Here is a 22,783-nt window from a genome sequence, read left to right on the forward strand (position 1 = left end):
ACAGTGACCCACTGATTTCTGATAACATGCGGGCGGTTTAATGATAATTCTATCCATTCATATGTACATCATGTAATTTTGTTGTATTTTTAGTTATTTTAATTTTACTATCTGCACATATTTCCTTTTTGTAACACAATTTTAAAGTGTTAAAATTGAAACATATATTATAATAATATTATTGAATATATTGTATGTCTAGTGGTTTCTCAAGCATTAATTCAAATTGATATTTAACAGCGATTTGTACGTCAACCCTTCGTCCTTTCATATGCCCCAAAGGTTCGTTTGTTTGTTTGTTTGTTGTTTAACGCTGCACATCTACTATATGACGGCGGTCTGTAAATAATCGAGTCTGGACCAGGCAATCCACTGATTGACATCATGAGCATCGATCCATGCAAATGGAATCGATCAGGAAGTCATTGTGAGTCAGCGAGCCTGACCACCCGATCCGGTTAGTTGCCTTTTACGACAAACATAGTCGCCTTTTACGACAAGCATAATCGCCTTTCACAACAAGCATAATCGCCTTTTACGACAAGCATAATCGCCTTTTACGACAAGCATAATTTACTTGTACAACAAGCATAGTCGCCTTTTACGACAAGCATAATCGCCATTTACAACAAGCATTGTCGTCTTTACGACAAGCATAGTCGCCTTTTACAAGCATAGTTGGCTTTGCGACAAGCATAGTCGCCTTTTACGACAAGCATAATCGCCTTTTACGACAAGCATAATCGCATTTTACGACAAGCATAATCGCCTTTTACGACAAGCATAGTCGCCTTTTACGACAAGCATAGTCATCTTTTACGACAAGCACAATCGCCTTTTACGACAAGCATAATCGCCTTTTACGACAAGCATAGTCACCTTTTACGACAAGCATGGTCGCTCTAAGGTTTGCTCATGGTGTTAAAATCATGGGGGGGGGGTGGGGGGTGGGGGGGTGGGGGGTGGGGGGGGGGGGTGGGGGGAGGGGGTATCTTTGTCACTCTTTATGCACATGTCGTAATATGTAACAGATTAGGTGCTTTCTCTGGTCTCTTTTATTTGTTGTTCAGGTGGGTTAATCAGTGGAATAATATCAAAACATTCATATAGCTGAAGCAGCGTTTAACAGTATTCCAGTTATATCACGGTGTGTAAGCTTAATGTGGGAGGAAAGCCCGAAGTAATGCAGGTCTCAGACGTTTACCACTTCGATGAAACCCACGAGCACGGGTATGGTGCTGACAAACCTAGAAACATAATCGGGGCGAACCGGGATTCGAACCCACAATCATAGGTTTCTGGCGTGCCCAAGGGACGCAACTCTGCACAGCGAATCGCGGCACCTTAGACGACCGGGCCATCCGCGACCCCGTAAACGGAAGAAAAGAGAGATCAATGTCTATTGAAGGCAATAAATCTCTTTTTAGATCATCACCACGTAAATGGAGTGAGTGAGTGAGTGAGTGGGGGGTGGAGTGAGGGAGGCCGTGAGTGAGTGAGGGAGGAAGGGAGGGAGGGAGGGAGGGAGGGAGGGAGGGAATGAGGGAGGGAGGCCGTGAGGGAGGGAGGGAGGGAATGAGGGAGGGAGGCCGTGAGTGAGTGAGGGAGGGAAGGAGGGAGGGAGGAAGGGAGGGGGAGGGAGGGAATGAGGGAGGGAGGCCGTGAGTGAGGGAGGGAGGAGGGAGGGAGGGAGGGAGGGAGGAATGGAGGGGCGAGGGAGGGAATGAGGAGGGAGGCCGTGAGTGAGGGAGGGAGGGAGGGAGGGAAGGAGGGGGGAGGCCGTGAGTGAGTTAGGGAGGGAAGGAGGGAGGGAGGCAGGGAAATAGGGGGGGAGGGCGCGAGCGAGCAAGCAATGGCGCAGGTATTCGCGGCTAATATCTGCGTGGACTAGAAAGTGTAGAAAAAAACATCAGTAGTACACCTGTCTCAATGGAAATATATGTGTTGAACATTTGGGGCAATATTAGTTTCCTAAAATGTACGTCGTTCTTCTCTTGTGATGATGGCATATAGAGAACTACACAGATCAACACAAAACGACTTAACACGGTGTTATTCATGACGACCTCGAATTAATTTGTTCAAAGATGTTATCTTCGTAGTATGTTAAAAAAATACTTCAGTCTGTGTGTTTGCATGTATGATTAGATAATGTTCACCACATACCAGCTGTGCAATCCTCCTATTGTTTGGGAAGGAACATGTTCCTTGTCTGGTGTTGGTGGTGAGCATTCTAGCTGCAACTGATGACCTGGGCTTCAGTCGTGGCAATGTCTGCGAGAAGAGGGCAGGTCTACTTGACCCGTGTCACGACCACCTCGTTGTAAGGTCGTATTGGTCTATGAGTTGATTTGGTGTTATCCCTTCGTGTCTTTTGACAGAGACACGATAACGTATTTTCTAGGCCTTTTATGTTTGTAATAATCCTTTCACAAGTGACATAACCGCCTCCGTGGTCTAGTGGTAGAGCGTTCGCCCGGAGAGCGGAAGGTCCGGGGTTCGATCCCCGGCTGCGTCATACCAAAAGACGTTAAAAGATGGTACTTGTTGTTACCCTGTCTGGGGCTCGGCATTAAGGGGCTAAAACAAGGACTGGTCGGCTCGGAGTCAGTATACTGTGTCTGAGTGGGGTATTCATGTTAAATTGCGGCATGGTATCTCAGTGAGCTAGCACTATAAATCGGCATCAGTCCGGACTAGTACAAGCAGCCACACAAACACATACACATACATGAACGTCGCTATATAAGTGCAACAATCTTGGACGCGACGTTAAACCCAATTTCACCTCACCTCACCTCACAAGTGACATAATATATCATGACCTCAAAATTGGTTGTTCATCATCGTTTATTCATCTATTTATTTTAAAGTGTCACAACGATTGCAAACATGTATAAAGGATCTTTGAGGTAATAGATCAAACTTTCTTTATCAATCTCAAGTAAACATCACCAACATGCATCATGCGGTACCGCATTAGACTTTTGTATGGACGCAACCCTCATTTGACCTTTTAACATTCTGAGATTAAGTTATGGGCATGTTTCATCGATACCCAGTCTCGTCCTTTTTATTTCGACATTTGGATTATATGTTTATTTATCGTATATTTATTCACAACCGAATACAAGTGGTTATAGTCCCAGAACACGTTCATCTTCAATAGTGAGTGAGTATCTACGGTTTCAGCACTATTAGCCATATTCCAGCAATATCACGGCGGGGGACACAAGAAATGGGCTTCACACATTTGGCCCATGTCGGGAATCGAACCTGGCCCTTCGGCTTGACGAGCGAACGTTTTAACCTCTAAGCTACCTGACCTGACCATCTTCAATAGACGATGGCGGATGAATGGTATTTAAAGGTTTCATCTCTTGCTCTGATATACCTCCACGACGTTCATGTCTTGTCATGCATGGAATACTGACATCGCATTTATATAATGTCCACATGAACAGCGCCATTGCCGCAAACAACGCTAGTGGTAGGAAAAAGGAAACGCCAAGTGTAAAGAAAATCCCTCCTTCAATTGGAAATGGAGACGGTAGCGTACAGTTCGACGATATGTTTCTTGCCACCTTTGTTGTATTGTCGGACAAGCTCTGAAAGAGACAAAAAGAAGATGAAGTATTCCAGTTATATCACGGCGTATCAGCTTAAAGTGAGAGGAAAGCCCAAAGTGATGCAGGTCTCAGACGTTTACCACTTCGGTGAAACCCACGAGCACGGTATGGTTCTGACAAACCTAGAAACATAATCGGGGCGAACCGGGATTCGAACCCACAATCATAGGTTTCTGGCGTGCCCAAGGGATGCAACTCTGCACAGCGAATCGCGGCGCCTTAGACGACTGGGCCACCCGTGCTCCCCGAAAGAGACAAAAAGAAGATGAGGCGATATGATTGAACGCGGCCATAATAGTAAGTGAGTGAGTTGGGTTTAACACCGCTTTAAACAGTATTCCAGTTATATCACGGCGTGTCAGCTTAATGTGGGAGGAAAGCCCAAAGTGATGCAGGTCTCAGACGTTTACCACTTCGATGAAACCCACGAGCACGGTATGGTCCTGACAAACCTAGAAACATAATCGGGGCGAACCGGGATTCGAACCCATCCTGTGCATGATCAGAGGGGATGATTATAGAGTGAAGGTAGACTCACCTCAGTTGTACCAGTGACGTTGGTAACGTTTAACTCCTGTGTTAACGCGTAACCAGAGAAACACAAAACGCTCATCACAGAACACTGTACAACCTCTGTGATAGTCATGGTCCTGCTGTCCAGAAATAATTGTCTAAATGAGTTTATACAAAATGAGAAATGGATAAAGTTTGTGCGAGGTGGGAATGAGGCTACACAGGTTGTTTTCCTAGGAAGGTTTACACGTAGACTGAATACGGTTGTAACGTGCAACGTGTGAATGAGGAAAACGAAACACGCGTAGCGTTATCCGTACAAATCATTCAAAGGCTGTTATGACAATCACGTGTTAACGTCTCCAAACTAAATGTGATATGCTTCAGTTTATTTCCCACTCAATAGGCGTCACATTCACTATTCGATACGGTATTGTAAGCAACTTCCTGCTCTTGATAATACCAGGTGTTCCCCGTGTCAACAATGCCAGCATTCCAATATGCCGTAATCATTGTTACTGATTTCGATAGGCGAGTTACTTCCTTGTGACAATCAGTATCATGGCTATACCCTTAAACTAGTACCACGTGTATTGCAGAAGGAAAAGTTTGTTATCTGCAACATACCGTTTGGATATTCCTATATTAATCATATTTCAAAAGTCATTTCCCGGGAAGCACATCTTCCTTTGTTTACAATCCTGCATGCACCCAAAGAACGGATGTTAACGATACCTCTATTCCGGCTCAAAACAGTATCCCACCCTACGTTCAACATGCCGTGTACGATATCGCCAAGTACACGCACCACCGAGTAACACCTCGCCAACACCTCTCCAACAATTTGCTATGTTGCAGTTTGCGTAGATTTGGGTCCCTTCGGTAGCCCAGAAAGCCATGATCGGTGGTTCGAACCCTCTGCTCATGGGTTTTATCGACCCACTACCTAGTACCTGATGTGTATCACCCGACTACCCAGTACCTGATGTGTATCAACCGACTACCCAGTACCTGATGTGTATCACCCGACCAGCCTGTACTTGATGTGTATCACCCGACTAACCAGTACCTGATATGAATCACCCGACTACCCAGTACCTGATGTGTATCACCCGACTATCCAGTACCTGATGTGTATCAACCGACTACCCAGTACCTGGTGTGTATCACCCGACTACCCAGAACCTGATGTGTATCACCCGACTACCTAGTACCTGATGTGTATCACTCGACTACCCAGTACCTGATGTGTATCAACCGACTACCCAGTACCTGATGTGTATCACCCGACTACCCAGTACCTGATGTGTATCAACCGACTACCTGGAACCTTGTCTCTATCAACCGACTACCTAGTACCTGATGTGTATCACCCGACTGCCCAGTACCTGATGTGTATCCCCCGACTACCTAGTACCTGATGTGTATCACCCGACTAGCAAGTACCTGATGTGTATCACCCGACTACCCAGTACCTGATGTGTATCACCCGACTATCCAGTACCTGATGTGTATCAACCGACTACCCAGTACCTGGTGTGTATCACCCGACTACCCAGAACCTGATGTGTATCACCCGACTACCTAGTACCTGATGTGTATCACTCGACTACCCAGTACCTGATGTGTATCAACCAACTACCCAGTACCTGATGTGTATCAACCGACTACCCAGTACCTGATGTGTATCACCCGACTCACAAGTACCTGATGTGTATCACCCGACTAGCCTGTACCTGATGTGTATCACCCGACTAACCAGTAACTGATGTGTATCACCCAACTACCCAGTACCTGATGTGTATCACCCGACTACCCAGTACCTGATGTGTATCAACCGACTACCTGGAACCTTGTCTATATCAACCAAGTACCGAGTACCTGATGTATATCGACCCACTACCCAGTACCTGATGTGTATCACCCGACTACCCAGTACCTGATGTGTATCACCCGACTACCCAGTGCCTGATGTGTATCACCCGACTAACAAGTACATGTACCTGATGTGTATCACCCGACTACCCAGTACCTGATGTGTATCACCCGACAAACAAGTACCCGATGTGTATCACCCGACCAGCCTATACCTGATGTGTATCACCCGACTACCCAGTACCTGGTGTGTATTATCCGACTACCCAGTACCTGATGTGTATCACCCGACTTCCAAATACCTGATCTGTATCACCCGACTACCCAGTATCTGATGTGTACGAACCGACTACCCAGTACCTGATGTGTATCACCCGACTACCCAGTACCTGATCTGTATCACCCGACTACCCAGTACCTGAAGTGTATCAAAAGACTACCCAGTGCCTGATGTGTATCCAAAGACTACCCAGTACCTGATGTATATCACCCGACTACCTAGTACCTGATGTGTATCACCCGACTACCAAGTACCTGATGTGTATCAACCGACTACCTAGTACCTGATCTGTATCAACCGACTACCCAGTACGTGATGTGTATCAACCGACTACCGAGTACCTGATGTGTATCACCCGACTACCCAGTACCTGATCTGTATCACCCGACTACCCAGTACCTGATGTGTATCAACCGATTACTCAGTACCTGATGTGTATCAACCGACTACCCAGTACCTGATGTGTATCAACCGATTACCCAGTACCTGATGTGTATCAACCGACTACCCAGTACCTGATGTGTATCAACCGACTACCTAGTACCTGATGTGTATCACCCGAGATGATGGCTCCCTTTTGAAAGGTTGGCCTCGGTTGCGTCTCGTGTACGCATGCGCACTCGTGTTACTTGGTATTATTATTATTATTATTGACCAGATATTACAGTTATTTTACGACCAAAAATGTCAGGGAGAAGCATAAATGGAATTGAAATTCTATTATTGCCTTTGCATATCGCAAAATTGCAATGTACGACCTATTTCTGATGCAAAGCTGCCTACTCTAGCATCACATGAAACGCAGATAATAATCGTTCTCATTTTCAAGATTCATGACATCATATAACTCCGCTTTTAGCAAAATTCCAGCAATATCACGGCGGGGGACACCAGAATTGTGGGCAATAAATAATATATAATGTGGCACTAAACATACCAAGGGCGACAACTCTTCAGACCCTGGTGGTTGTAAAATATCCACTGTAACTTCTCCGCAACAGAATACATATAAAGACTAGCTATTGCAATGTGACAACGCTACGTCTTCTGCAAAAGCGACGGATGCGATTGCCAGGGTAGTGGATGGATGGGTGACCCAGGAACGTTTGTTTGTTTGTTGTTTAACGCCGCACTCAGCAATATTACAGCCATATGACGGTGATCTGTAAATGGTCGAGTCTGGACCAGATAATCCAGTGATTGATATCATGTGCATCGATACACCCAATTGGGATACGATGACATGCCTCAACCAAGTCAGCGAGCCTGATCACCCGATCCCGTTAGTCGCCTCTTACGAGAAGCATAGTCGCCTTTTATGGCAAGCATGGGTTGCTGAAGACCAATTGCTGAAGGACATATACTAGTATTGATATTGGTCATGTTCATTGTTGGTGTGAGGATGCCAAGCTGTACGTCGCTAAGTTCGAACGGGATATCCAGTTCAATAGGAGAAAGTAGCTTCGATGTTTTTGCTTCAGTTAGTATATATTTGAACCAGTGAAACACTGTTGATGCTGAATTGTTTGTTTACAAAAGTGATATATAATGAAATATCAAGTGTTATGTTGACTGCAGTGTAATATTTATAGAAGAACCCACAAGGTACGAGTGATTACGGAAAATATGTCACGAGTGAAATTAATGTTTTTAGTTCCGAGCTTTAGCGAGGTATCGAATGAGTTAAACAGTTGTCCAATGATCAGCCATGTTTGTTTACAAACAACGCAGACGCCGTTTTGGTTTTTACTGTAAAAGGAAATCCATGTGATAACAAGGGTTATGTTCCCTGCGATGAAAATATCTCTTTCACATTGAAGTATATAATAAATTCTAAACAAAAAAGAAATGATTATATTATTAAACTAAGAATGTGAGTTCACTTTCAAAATAGTTTCTTCCATGACATACTTTTGTGAATACATAGTTTATATGCATCATGTATTAATTAACACGGCCTGGCCAGTGATAATGCCAAATCTGAATAATGTGCAGAACATTACTAAAACAGAACGTCAAAAAATAAAAGGGTTTTAAAGTCTTTGAAGAAAGGCATTTAAAAAGTTGGAAGAACATGACGACATGACACGTTTTATGGAACTTCTTATACAAGTGGCGCGTCTCAACTGGATCTGAAACATTTAAAGACAAAATTCTTATAGAAGTGTTCGATTCCCGATATGGGTACAATTTGTGAAGCCCATTTCTGGTGTCCCCCGCCGTTGCTGGAATATTGCTAAAAGCGGCGTAAAACCATACCATGGCGTGTCTCAAATGGATCCGAAACATTAAAGACCAACTCCTTATAGAAGTGGCGCATCTCAACGGGATCTGAAACATTTAAAGACTAACTCCTTATAGACGTGGCGAGTCTCAACGGGATCTGAAACATTTAAAGAACAACTCCTTATATAAGTGGTGCGTCTCAATGGGTATCTGAAATATTTAAAGACCAACTCCTTAAATAAGTGGCGCGTCTCATCAGGATCTCAATCATTTAAAAAATAACTTCTTATAGAAGTGGCGCGTCCCACCTGTAGCTTAAACGTCGTTAAACACTAACTAATTTTACCAGAAAGTGGCTCGTCTCAAGGGGATCTGAAACATTACAAGATTAACTCCTTATAGAAGTGGTGCGTCTCAAGGGGATCTGAAACATTTAAAGACTAACTTCTTAAATAAGTGGCACGTCTCAACTGGATCTAATACGTTAAAAGATTAACTCCTTAAATAAATGGCGCATATCATCGGGATCTGAAGCATTTAAAGACCAAAGTTCAGCATAGCATTCTCAGAATGGAGCCCACGTGACCACGGACAGTTGCAATGTGTAACCCATGTCCAGGCACCTTGGTCGTCTAGGTATAACCTTCAGTTGTAGAAGGACATGTTTACATTCAGTCAAAGTCTCTGTCACTACAGAAACTATATGGAGTTAAAGTACAGCCGAGTTTAAACCATAATATTGAAAAAAATGATTCTGTCAGGAAACATTATCTGCTTCGCCTAAGTGACACGTCTCAAACTGGATATGAATCATAAAAAAAAACTCATTATAGAAGGAAGTTGCGCGTCTCAACTGGAACTCAAACATTAAACGAACAACAAATAATAATTATAGGATTTGGTGCATCTCAACTTGATCTGAAACATTAGAGAGCATCACATTAAACTAGGTGGTGGCGCATCTCAACTGGAGCTAAAATATTAGAGAACAACGCACTGCGACTGTAGATATCTCAACTAGAGCTAAAACATGAGAGAACATCACATAATAACAGATGTCACAAATGGAGCTTAAACATTAGAGACCAACTGATATGTAAAGTAGCGCATCACAATAGGAGCTGGAACGTTTGTGACCAAGTCAGCATATTAAGTGGCGTGTCACAACTGGTAATGAAAGCTTGGAGACCAACTCATTATTACAGAAAGTAATGCGTCTTAGCAGGATAGACTCATTATAATAAGAAATGGGGCTCCTCAAAGGGTACCCACACATTAAAAGGCCCACTCAGGGCTCGAAAACATTCTTAATCATAACTTGTCCTGCAGGGAAGAAGATATTAATTTGTATCGTCCTGCGATGTTTCCACTTGCCCTTATATTTGTTTATAAAGTTTCGTGTTCTCAGCTATTATTACCATTTTCTGCAATTAACCTTTATAAAGTAAACTTTCAAAAATATATTTAGCGGTTTGGCATAATATTGTGCTGACTGAAGTTAATTCATAACTTGTTCATATTTACAGCAATGAACATATTCCTACTTTTCCCTCGAAAGTTTGATTTTTAATTTCTGAACTTATTGTTCAACCCAATCACCAGTCAAGAATTTGGATCTGATAGTTAAGGATATTTAAGACAGACAGTACAAAATAATTCATAGTCCCCGCCATCCAGTCATCTTCACCAACTCGGTTACAACAGAAATAATGAATATAATTATATTCCTTTAAAAACTTCTGTGTATTTCTTTAACAGACAGTTGCTTAGTGCCGTCTATTAATGATATGATTGAGATGCAACCCTATTATTTCTAAGAACGTGCGAGGTATAAAACATATTTTTGGTTAGAAATTATCTCGCATACCGGTTTTGTTTCTAACCTACACATTAAAAAAAAATACACAGCTGTCTAGAGAATACACGCCATCATGATTTGTGATGTTTTTTTTCCCAATGCAAAGACATTACAGTAAGCAGTAACACTTGAAATACCATGTCAAGACATCCGTACTGAAGTTCGCAAATTAATTATGTTATTACACTGTCTGGTTATAAAATTGTTCATTGTATATCTGGACTTAAGTTTGTAACCTATTTCATAAATTGAATTCAAAATTTAATTCACTTTTGTTTACATTAATTTCGACGAAATCGTTTGTGAAGTGATCGGTAGTTCGTACAACTGACCGTTATATAGAGCAACCATGGTCAGATTACCGCTATTGACCTCTTGAAACAAACTTTGTTTGACAGAGAATGGATATCTATATATCATAAATGTCATACTTTGACTGGTTCAAAGTCTTATTTATTGTAGTTTAATATTTTATGTTAATATAAAGTTTTCTCGATCAGAAGGGCGGGAGACTCGACGGTGACTGGTCAAATTATTCCATACGTAATAATATCCGGCAATAACGATCAACCTATGAAAGTGCTCAACTTATGATTATTATTTTAAATGTAAATACTAAAGCTGCAACTGAAATGAAACGATATTAGAATATATTATTCCTGATGAAATATAAGTTCCAGATACAATTCTGCCGATCATTGCATCAAGATTCTTTGAAGTTTTATTATTGGGTAATTTTGAACCGAAGCAACGTTAGAAAAAGTGTGTACAGTTGATTGCTGTGTCCGTTTTAGATTACGAGAAAATACATGTAGTAATCTTCATCTTTGCATATAAAACAATGACTACCTGAACAGGAAATACAATTTAAACGGTAAATAATATTGTCTCGTGATGTTTTGGTTTTGGTTAAAGCGTTTGCACGCCAAGTCGAAGGCCCGGTTTTGATGACCCACATGGGCACAACCAGTGAAGATCCGCGTTAGAATAAGTCTTCAGTAACCCTTGCTTGCCTCAAAAGGCGACTGTGCTTGTCATAAAGCCCGGCAAACGGGATCGGGTGATCAGGCTCGCTGAATTGGATGATGCACGTCATCATGGTATCCAAGTTGCGTAGATCGATGCTCATGATGTCAATCACTGGATGGTGTGGTACAGACTCGATTATTTGCAGACCGCCGTCACGTAGTTAGAATATTTCTGAGTGCAGTTTTAAACAACAAACCCACATGGGTGCAATGTGCGAAGCCCATTTCTGGTGTCCCCCGCAATGATATTGCCAGAATATTGTTAAAAGAGGCATAAAACCGAACTCAAGCACAAAGAAAATATAGCGAAAATCGGAAACAAGTTGGTGTTACGGAAAGGTGCTAGGATTAATTATCAGTTTTATAATGATATAAACAAATATACTGCCACATGCACAAAGATCGGTAGCTCGCCTGTGTTTGCTGGAATATTTAATAAAATAATTAAACTATTTATAAACAAAATTAACACGAAAGTTTCAATACATCTAAACAACATGCATATTCCAGAGACACCCATACTGGGATTATAAACAGTAATGTTGCGCCCTGTGCGCACAACAATCATGAATGGACGCAAACAGTATCCTTTTGACACACATGAATATGGATACTGGAATGATTTTTTTAGGTGAAAAATTGACTTGCCTTTGCATGTGTTTGTTACGGGTGCCACCGGTGTGGCAGGATACGCTCCCCTTTTCACGAACACCTGGTATCATTACTATTTGATAGGGGTTCATGAACACATGATCATGAAAGAGTCGGACTCGTACATTGGAATCTGCATTTAGCAGAGAATTCTTAAGAATATAGAAAGGGTTTTGTCGCTTTTAACTAGTATTGATACGTCAAGGCTAAACGTCGTATGGTTTGTTTGTTTGTTGTTTAACGCCACACTCAGCAATATTACATAAAATGAGTCCGGGCCAGACAATCCAGTGATTGACATCATGAGCATCGACCCACGCAATTGAGATACGATGACATGCATCAAGCAAGTCAGCGAGCTTGACCACCCGATCACGTTAGTCGCCTCTTACGACAAGCCTAGACGCCATTTATGGCAAGCATGGGTTGGCTGAAGACCTATTCTACCCCGGATGCAGATAGATTGTTAGATGATGTGGGCCTTCTGTTAGTTGTTTGGTTGTATGGTTGTATGGTTGGCTGGTGTTGATTGGTTGGTTGTTGTTTAACGCCACACTCAGCAATATTCCAGCTGTATGACGGCGGCCTGTTTATAATCGAATCTGGACCAGACAATGCAGTGATCGATGCTGAGATCACGAAGTACGCTCACACGCGGACTGATGCCGATTTATAGTGCTAGCTCACTGAGATACCATGCCGCAGTTTAACATGAATACCCCACTCAGACACAGTATACTGACTCCGAGCCGACCAGTCCTTGTTTTAGCCCCTTAATGCCGAGCGTCAGACAGGGTAACAAGAAGTACCATCTTTTAACGTCTTTTGGTATGACGCAGCCGGGGATCGAACCCCGGACCTTCCGCTCTCCGGGCGGACGCTCTACCACAAGACCACGGAGGCGGCCTTGTCATTAAAGAACATAGTTACAACCTAGTTAGGATGAACAATAATGATGTTACGTGTTTCAACAAATAACTCAATTTATTTTTTAATTAATGTAAAGTACAGTGTACTTGTAAGAAATATTGTACAGCAATGAATCATGGGGGATGGGGTGGGGCAGATTGGGTGATTGGAATAATCTTCCCACCCTATCCCCACCCCCACCCCATCCCCACCCCATGCTGTATTTAATGTATATACTTGTGTTATATTTAGTGCACATTCTGTTATAATTGTATATATCAAAAATTGTCAATTTACTCGATTGTGGCAATTTTCATTAAAGCAATGGTTTATCCCCCCCCCCCCCCCCCCTTTGAATTGCAGTGAAAATTAGGGTATGTCGAAGGTAACAGCTTCACAATACAGACTGTATTGTCAAGAGTACTGTGAAGGTAGAGAACCTCTGACTGAAGCCACTATTAGCTGGGGAGGAGAAACCCCTCCACCTGTTTCTGCCCTTTTCCTGGACTGGGATAGGAGTGACATTAATGTTGTTTCCACATCAGAATTATATTCACTGCGAAAATTCAAATCAGAACCACACATTAATGAAAAAAGAGACCTGTCAAACAGTTGCTTCAAAACATGCAACTTGAAAAAGTCTCATTCCGCCACAATTGGGTGTACATCGAATCTGTATCCTGACCATCACCTGCAACATTTAATTGATACTTACAGAAAATTGAGAGATTGTGAATCTGTAACATCAACCTACATGTATGCTCAATGTTAGTCAGAAAATAATAAGGTTGCACAGTGGCTTCATGAGTATTTTGAGTGTGAACTTTGTGAGCGAAAAAACTTCTTCAAGAGAAAAATTGATGTAAAGGTTCCATCCGAAAAAAGATTAAAATATTCACTTATTACGGGATAAATTACTTTGATAGGTGTTGAGAATTAACTGTTACTTGAATGAAAGGGGGGTAACTCTTGTATCTATCTGTTACAGTTGGCTTATTGACTCACTTTAAAAAGATACAAAATGAGATTTTAGTACTGAAATAATGCTATTATTATTTTCATTAAAGATGTTTTCACCTCAGTACACAACAAAAAATTAGTTTGAATAATTATAAAGCATTGTTTTAAGAATAATGGAAGACTCTGCACACACAAGTCCATGGTCCACCACTGTATGGAGCTCAGGGGCGTCTGCTACACCAAAATGTGATATTTCCTTACAACTATTAATGAATGACTTGGTCGTCATTACAGGTTCTACTACACTAAATCAGAACCGGTTGGGACAGTGCGGTTTTTCAGCCTTCAGTGCAGATCAAGAGTCTTCTGCAGGCTGTGAATGGATGATATTGTGTAAGATTTTTATCATTTAAATGTACATCCATCCAGTAATTAAAACTGACCATATTTTTCAATAATTGGTGCTGACTTTTTGAACAAGATGACTTGTGCTTTATGTGAGTACAGCTATTTTCAATTTGGTGACATTTGGTGCGAAACTGGGGGTGGTGTGTTCAGCTTCCTGTACACGGAGAAGAAGCTGGCTGACCTAGCCAAAATTTGTATTTTTATTGCACCTTAATACCAATCTGTGCATATATACTCAACAATAAAAGTTCCCGTGGCACCAATATTTTAGTGTATTTTTCAAACAAGTAAAGTTTGGTTTTCAATATTGTAGTACATGTATAGAATCAAGTCACAAAAAGCAACTGCTACAGAAGAGCATGCATTCCATGCAAAAGTTGACTTTTATGCAAGCCCCTGCATTTCACTACCCAAGAATGGGTATAAAAACATGTGCCTTAACGTGATTCCGTATGCATTGTTTAGCATCGTGCTGACAACAACCACTCAGAAAAACAACAAAATTACGCAATTATTCAACATTACGAAATGCCACGCCTGTCCGAAAATGAGCGTCTGCGAGCCATTGGTATGCTTGAAGCAGGATCGAGTCAGTGTGATGTTGCAAGACAATTTAACGTCCACAGAAACACCATTTGGTGTTTATGGCAACGTTGGCAACATACAAATGCAGTCAGAGACCATCCTCTGAGTGACAGGCCACGCTTAACCAATAATCGACAAGACAACTGGATTCGAACAACACACCTACGAAATCGATTAAAGCCAGCAACAGTGACTGCAGGAAGCATCCTTGGCATTCGACGAATATCTTCACAAACCGTACGTCCTCGCCTCAGATGTGCAGGGATTGTCGCCAGAAGACCCACCGGACGTCCTATTTTGACAGGAAACAACCGTCAAGCACGTCGACAGTGGTGCAGACAGCGTCTACGCTGGACGGCCATGCAGTGGTGACAAGTTCTATTAACTGACGAGTCTCGTTTTCACCTCAGCCACAACGATGGACGGATTCGAATGTACCGACGTCGAGGTGAACGTTACGTCTATCATTGTGTCATGGATGAAGATCGGTTCGGGGGCGGCTGCGTAATGGTATGGGATGAGATTACAGCAAGACAGAGGACTCCTTTGATAGTGGTAGAGGGAAATCTCAATGGACAGCGTTACCGCGACGAGATCATCGGCCCTTTTGTGCTACAGTTTTTGCGTCGTCGTGGCCAAGGCATTACCTTTCGACATGACAACGCCCGGCCTCATATTGATCGACGTGTTCAGAATTCTCTTCAACAAAACAACGTGAATGTTATCCCCTGGCCGGCTCGCTCCCCTGATCTCTCACCAATCGAGCACATGTGGGATGAGATGGATCGGCGCCTTCGATGTCAACTACGTGTTCCACAGACACCTCAGGAACTTCGAAACATGCTCCAGCAGATATAGACAGATATCCCACAGGACTTTGTGCGACGCCTGGTACATTAGCTGAGACGAATATAGGTTGCTTGCATCGCAAGCTGAGGTGGAAACACACGCTATTGATTTGTAAATTGACATTTTGGCATGTTCATGTGGTTTTTTTTTATAAAATCAAGCATTTTATGAAGTCAGTATGGCAAATTAAACGATTTGAACACTTACAGGAGTCTTTTATCTGTTGCAACCCGAATTTGTATCAGATTTGGTAAAAAACATAACTTTGCATTAAATCTTATTCAATGTCACAGGAACTTTTGTTGTTCAGTATAATATGTGGTGATTTGTCATGACTGCTAATTTTACAAGGCTAATAATATTATAATAGCCAATAACTTTGTTATATCTGTCAGTTCGTTATAAGCGTGTTCGTTATAAACCTAGTTTACTGTATTGCAAGACACATATTGCAATACAATCCTTGTGTATCCATATTTTCCGATACAGCCACAGAAGAATTATTATTATATTATAAAAATTATATCTACTATCTTGAGGCATTGAGATGGACTGGGTTCCTATCTAAACCATGTAAACAGCACACACGTCACACTGTTTACATTACATTCCATATTGATGACGTAATATGTAGTCTCGCTTATCCATACTACCCGTGTTGCAGTCTGAAGTCTGGAATATTGAATGAAACAGTACAAATGCATATAATTTGGACACCGATACATCTTGCAGCATGTATGGCAATGCAGTCTCCATTTTGTGATATGTTGCAATACAGTGTTTATGCCAATACGCCAACCCTACTGTTAAAGCCTGAATATAGCACATATTTGACATGCAAACATTCTTGTTGTTTGAGCATAGTTGTTTGAAATAGGCTCTCTGTGCCTTGGAGATCATCCTGCTCTAATTATGAACATTGTCATATTAGCTGAAGGACGTTCGGATACCATTATGAATTCATAAAATCAAAACCCGGGAATCAAATTATTGAATAGTTAGAAGTGAACATTGAAACAGTTTGGAAGTAAACACCTGTGGAGATCCGGGTTCAATAGGTCTTCAGCAATCTGGCTTGTCGTAAGAGCCAACAGGATCGGGTGGGCAGGCTCACTGACTTGGTTGTTGCATGTCATCGTATATCAGTTGCGTAGAATGATGCTCATGATGTTAATCACTGAATTGTCTGGTTCTGGCCTCGATTTTTTACAGACTGCCTTCATGTAGTCGGAATATTGCTGAGTGCGGCGTTAAAAAACAAACAAAACAAAAACTTGGAAGAAGAACTTCTTCACAGATTCTATTGAAATTAATGGTAATATGTACAAAACTGTGCACAGGGCTTGTAAGCGGTGTCTTTATGGCTTGCAAAAAACTGGCATGTTTTTAACATTGGTTCCTGTCTGTTGTCAGATTCTGTACAATCAAGGACATATGTTCCTGCCTGTTGTCAGACTCTGTACCATCAACGACGTTGGTTCTTGCCTGTTGTTAGACTCTGTTCCACCAAGGACATCTGTTCCTGCCCGTTGTCAGACTCTGTACCATCAACGACGTTGGTTCTTGCCTGTTGTCAGATTTTAAACCATCAAGGAAATCTGTTCCTGCCTGTTGTCAGTCTCTACCTTCAAGGACATGTGTTCCTGCCTGTTGTCAGACTCTGTACCATCAAGGACATTGATTCCTGCCTGTTGTCAATTTTGTACCTGCGAAGACATATGTTCCTACCTGTTGTCAGACTCTGTACCATCAAGGACATCTGTTCCTGCCTGTTGTCAGACTCTATAGCACCAAGGACATCTGTTCCTGCCTGTTGTCAGACTCTGTACCACCAAGAACATTGGTTCCTGTCTGTTGTCAGACTCTGTTCCACCAAGGACATCTGTTCCTGCCTGTTGTCAGACTCTGTAGCACCAAGGACATCTGTTCCTGCCTGTTGTCAGACTCTGTACCATCAAAGACATCTGTTCCTGCCTGTTGTCAGACTCTGTACCACTAAGGACATCGGTTCCTGCCTGTTGTCAGACTCTGTTCCACCAAGGACATCTGTTCCCGCCTGTTGTCAGACTCTGTAGCATCAAGGACATCTGTTCCTGCCTTTTGTAAGACTCTGTACTGTCTGGGAGGCCATGCTGCTCTGTTGCTGCTAGCTGTGTGAAGAGGTATTGCAGACATCTTTTTGAGGTTTTTGTTTTGTCAGATGAGTTACGATAACATAATTTGTTATGATTTACGTTTACATCAGTGCACTTGGACGGACAGATGTCTGTGACAGATTTGTTGACGTGGTGCTCAGATATGTACATTTAACAAGACAACTGACTAGGGAAGGCCGACCATTTGCTTGGAATTGATGACATTTCAAAATGGTTCTCAGGAATCAACTCTGTCTTCATTGTTTCTACAGCTTCTTAAGTGCCACTGAAAGACATTTATCAGATCGCGTTATTGTGAAACATTGCATTTCTGGTATATTCCCAGCAATGATGTCAATATTTAACGAGATGTACATTTGACCTCATGACGGCTATGGTAGCCCTTTTGTAAACCTATTCTCAGCCAATTATTTAGTTTCCCATGAATTGATTATTAGTTTTCTAAATGTTCAAGAAAAATGTAAGGTGAGCTACATGGCGTTATCTTAAAACTTAAAACTACAGAATGAAAACCTCTTGATTCCATCACCTCAAAAAACTTGAGTTCTAAAATCTTCATAAAAAGTTTTTTAATTTAATCTACCCCAGATCTTGAGGGTAATTGTGAGCCATGTCATGAGTTGTAAGGAATATATCAGCTAGCGTTAACAACTGACAGACCAGTCACCTGCTGTGTTTGCCCAGCCTGGTGAACGAGCTCTTTACGCTGGTAATGATATCCATATTAGAATGTCAGTGGCATTTGATTTAAGGGAGTGTGGCTTTCAAAGTTAATGGACATTTTGTCAAGAGTTCTCAGCAATTAATTAGGGCCACAGGAAGGGGAATTAACAATTTGTATCATATTTAATATGTGATAAATATCATATATGATATTCATATTAAGTTATGTTCAGCGCTGGGAATCATTGATATAGATCTGGAACAGTTGTGATGTTCTTGGCATGTGGCATGTTATTTTGATTACTGCCATGTTAGACCTGTGGTGAATTATCCAGGACATGTGATGTTTTATTTTTGCTCCAGATGGAGATATTGATTGTAGAGATGTCAGTCAAGTGGAATAAAAGCGACAAACCCCTTTTGATATTCCTAAGAAATCTCTGTTAAAAGCAGAGTCTATTTTACTATTTTGACCATTATCATAGGCATGCGTGTATGAATCACTGTCAAAGAGTGATGACACCAGGTGTTCTTTTACAAGACGTTCCGGTAGCCTAGTGGTTGGAAGCGTTCGCTCGTCACGCCGAAGACCCAGGTTCGATTCCCGACATGGTTTCAATGTGTGAAGCCAATTTCTGGAGTCCCCCTCCGTGATATTGCTGGAATATGGCTAAAAGCGGCGTAAAACCATACTCACTCACTCACATTTACAAGACTCTCAGGTTCAAACTTTGCTCATTTCTCTCATGCTGTTGACCACAGTAAATATTGATTGCGGCCACACGCAACACCATATCCAACCTTAATTAAAAGAATATTGGGGGGGTTAAATCCAAGATTTGACCAGTTTGTAGGGGTGTCGCAATGCAGGTGTTACACGATGTGATACATATCTTGATACAGAAGCCACCATGAGATACGTATCTCAATACTGTATCTATGACATTTTATGAGGAAATCCCAGTCATTATAAAGAGAATAGAGTCCATAGAAGGACAACTGACAACTGACTAATTCCCATCTACATGACAATGCGTCAAGCCAACCATTCTGAATGAGAAAATGATAAGAAGAAACAAACAGTTTATGTATTGTATCATGACAGGCAGCAAGGAAAAGCTGGTCAGTCTTGTTATTGGGCCGGTTCCGTATCCGAAGGACGGCCAAGAAAGTTATGAGGAATTTAAAAAAAATAGTTTGTACTTGCTTATTCATATCGAGAGAGCTCTGTAATTTGACATTGTATTGGAGGGATGTATGTGGTGTGAATGATCCTCTGTGGTATGAATGATCATCTGTGGTGTGAATGATCCTCTGTGGTATGAATGATCCTCTGTGGTATGAATGATCCTCTGTGGTGTGAATGATGCTCTGTGGCGTGGATGATCCATTGTCGTCCTTATGATCCGCTGTAGTGTGAATGATGCTCTGTGGTGTGAATGATCCTTTGTAGTGTGAATGATGTTCTGTGGTGTGAATGATCCTGTGGTGTGAATGATCCTCTGTAGTCTTAATGAATCCCTGTGGTTTGAATGATCCTCTGTGGTGTGAATGATCCTCTGTCGTCTGAATGATCCTCTGTGGTATGAATGATCCTCTGTGGTGTGAATGATCATCTGTGGTATGAATGCTCCTCTGTGGTGTGAATGATCCTCTGTGGTATGAATGCTCCTCTGTGGTGTGAATGATCCTCTGTAGTGTGAATGATCCTCTGTGGTGAGAATGATCCTCAGTGGTGTGGATGATCCATTGTCGTCTGAATGATCCGCTGTAGTGTGAATGATCCTCTGTAGTGTGAATGATGCTCTGTGGTGTGAATGATCCTATGTGGTGTGAATGATCCTCTGTAGTCTTAATGAATCTCTGTGGTGTGAATTGTCCCTATGAAGTGTGAATGATGCGCTGTAGTCTGAGTGATCCTCTGTGGTCTGAATGATCGTCTGTGGTGTGAATGACCCTCTGTCGTCTGAATGATCCTCTGTGGTGTGAATGATCCTCTGTCGTCTGAATGATCCTCTGTGGTATGAATGATCCTCTGTAGTGTGAATGATCCTCTGTATTCACTCCCCATCACTGAGCCACCGCTCCTCATCATTGACCCACCACTCCTCATCACTGACCCACCACTCGCCATCACTGACTCACCACTCCCCATCACTGATCCACCACTCTCCGTCATTGACCCACCACTCCTCATCACTGACCCACCACTCCTCATCACTGACCCATCGCTCCTCATCACTGACCCACCACTCCCCATCACTGACCCTGCACTCCTCATCACTGACCCACCACTCCCCATCACTGACCCACCACTCCCCATCACTGACCCACCACTCCCCATCATTGACCCACCACTCCTCATCACTGACCCACCACTCCCCATCATTGACTCACCACTCCCCATCACTGATCCACCACTCTCCGTCATTGACCCACCACTCCTCATCTCTGACCCACCACTCCCCATCACTGACCCACCACTCCCCATCATTGACCCACCACTCCCCATCACTGACCCACCACTCCCTATCACTTGCCCACCACTCCCCATCACTGACCCATCACTCCTCATCACTGAGCCACCATTCCTCATCCCTGACACACCACTCCTCATCACTGACCACCTGAACAACAAGTGCAGGTTTTATAGCAAAGCGTTCGTTTTCGCACCTAACTTACTTTGCTTGATTTTATCTAGGCACTTTGTATTGGTGACAGAGACCATGTGTCATTTGATTCTAAACTGTATGAGGAATTCAAGGATCGCAGCTTAGTTTGAAATACACGTAATGTTACAGGCGTCTCATTACCGGTACACGTGAAACGTGATTTTGTAAACACAATCTAATATGGCGGAAAGTTCACAGTATACAATTCTGTGAAGTGTATCTGCGTGTCTGATGTTTTTTGAATTTTATTCGACATCAAAGGGAGGTTTGAAGAGGAGGGACATATATGTCCCTCTGACATCCTGCCCCTGGGTAAAAAAACAACAACAAATAACGAAAAGCCTATCTATAGCTCTGAATTCATCTGGGAATCTGGTCAGTGGTAAGACGAGAGTGTAAAGAAGGTGTCACGCGCTGGAAGTAGCTTGATTGAAATGTTGAAATGGGAGAGAGAAAATAAATATCTCGCCAATCAGAAATATAAATATAATATAATTTTAATTTCAGCACCAATAATATGCAACAAATCTCCATAGAAACAGATGTATATTTTGCCTTTGTTAAACTCTATCGCCCACATGAGGCCTGTGCTGTACTTGCATATGTCGTGAAGCCAGTATTGTCCCGCCCTGTGAATTACCGATATCGTATTTAGCAGAGAAAACAGCAGGCAGCATTAGTGTTTAGACCTAAGCCGGAATGCCGTGTCGTCATCGACAGTGTGACGTCATTGTCATTGTACATTTGGCGCCAAGTCAGCTGGGCGAACCTCGGGTCGGTCTGAGGTCACCGAGTGCATTGAGATGTAAACAAACAGTTTTGTTTTGTTTTTCACGATTAGTTACAAACTTATGACGTAAAACTAACACAGAAATATATAACGACATGCATGAATATATCACTAGAAACGGTGCTTACATACCAATCACACATCATCTCTATTTACACTCAGTTAACAATTTTCTTACCTGATCATGCAAAGTTCCAAACTCAACAAATGACAAAATGTCTGAAAACGTTTTTACAAGTTTTATTCATCTCCAAAAACAACAAACAGTTTCACCTAAATCATGACATATTTACGCACCACGACGTGAACGGCACACCACGTTACTGTCAGGTCTCCCCCTCTGTCTACACAAACACGACACTGACGTCACTGAGCGCCGCGGGACACGAGGAGATCCACCAGTGACATCGGCTCCGAGCTCCGAGCTCCACCACCTCTCTGTGTCCAGACTGTGCTGCCGCCATCACCGGTGTCCAGCTCTCCCATCTCCTACAGTTGACGTCGACGTTCAGAGACAGGAGCCGCTTCACCTCCTCTAGGTTCCCGACCTCGCTGGCGACATAGAGGTCGCGGCAGTCCTCTGGTGATGGAGTCGTTGTAACACAAAGTAAACTCGACAGGACACGTCATCAAACGCTTCCAACATGGATGACAATACAACGATCAAGGGGAAGGACGACAGCTGGTTCATGTAATCAAGGATTATGTATTCAATGTTTAAAATCTTTCTG

General features: G+C 42.4%; 1 protein-coding gene across 1 annotated transcript in view; it reads right to left on the bottom strand.

The window, feature by feature from the left end:
- LOC125383584 (ankyrin repeat domain-containing protein 1-like) overlaps positions 1-22,783 on the bottom strand; it is a 153,365-nt gene that overhangs the window by 87,825 nt on the left and 42,757 nt on the right. The gene's annotated exons all lie outside the window — the stretch shown is intronic.

Source organism: Haliotis rufescens, unplaced genomic scaffold, assembly GCF_023055435.1.
Source record: "Haliotis rufescens isolate VD_foot unplaced genomic scaffold, xgHalRufe1.0.p SCAF_24, whole genome shotgun sequence".
Lineage (NCBI taxonomy): Eukaryota > Metazoa > Mollusca > Gastropoda > Lepetellida > Haliotidae > Haliotis > Haliotis rufescens.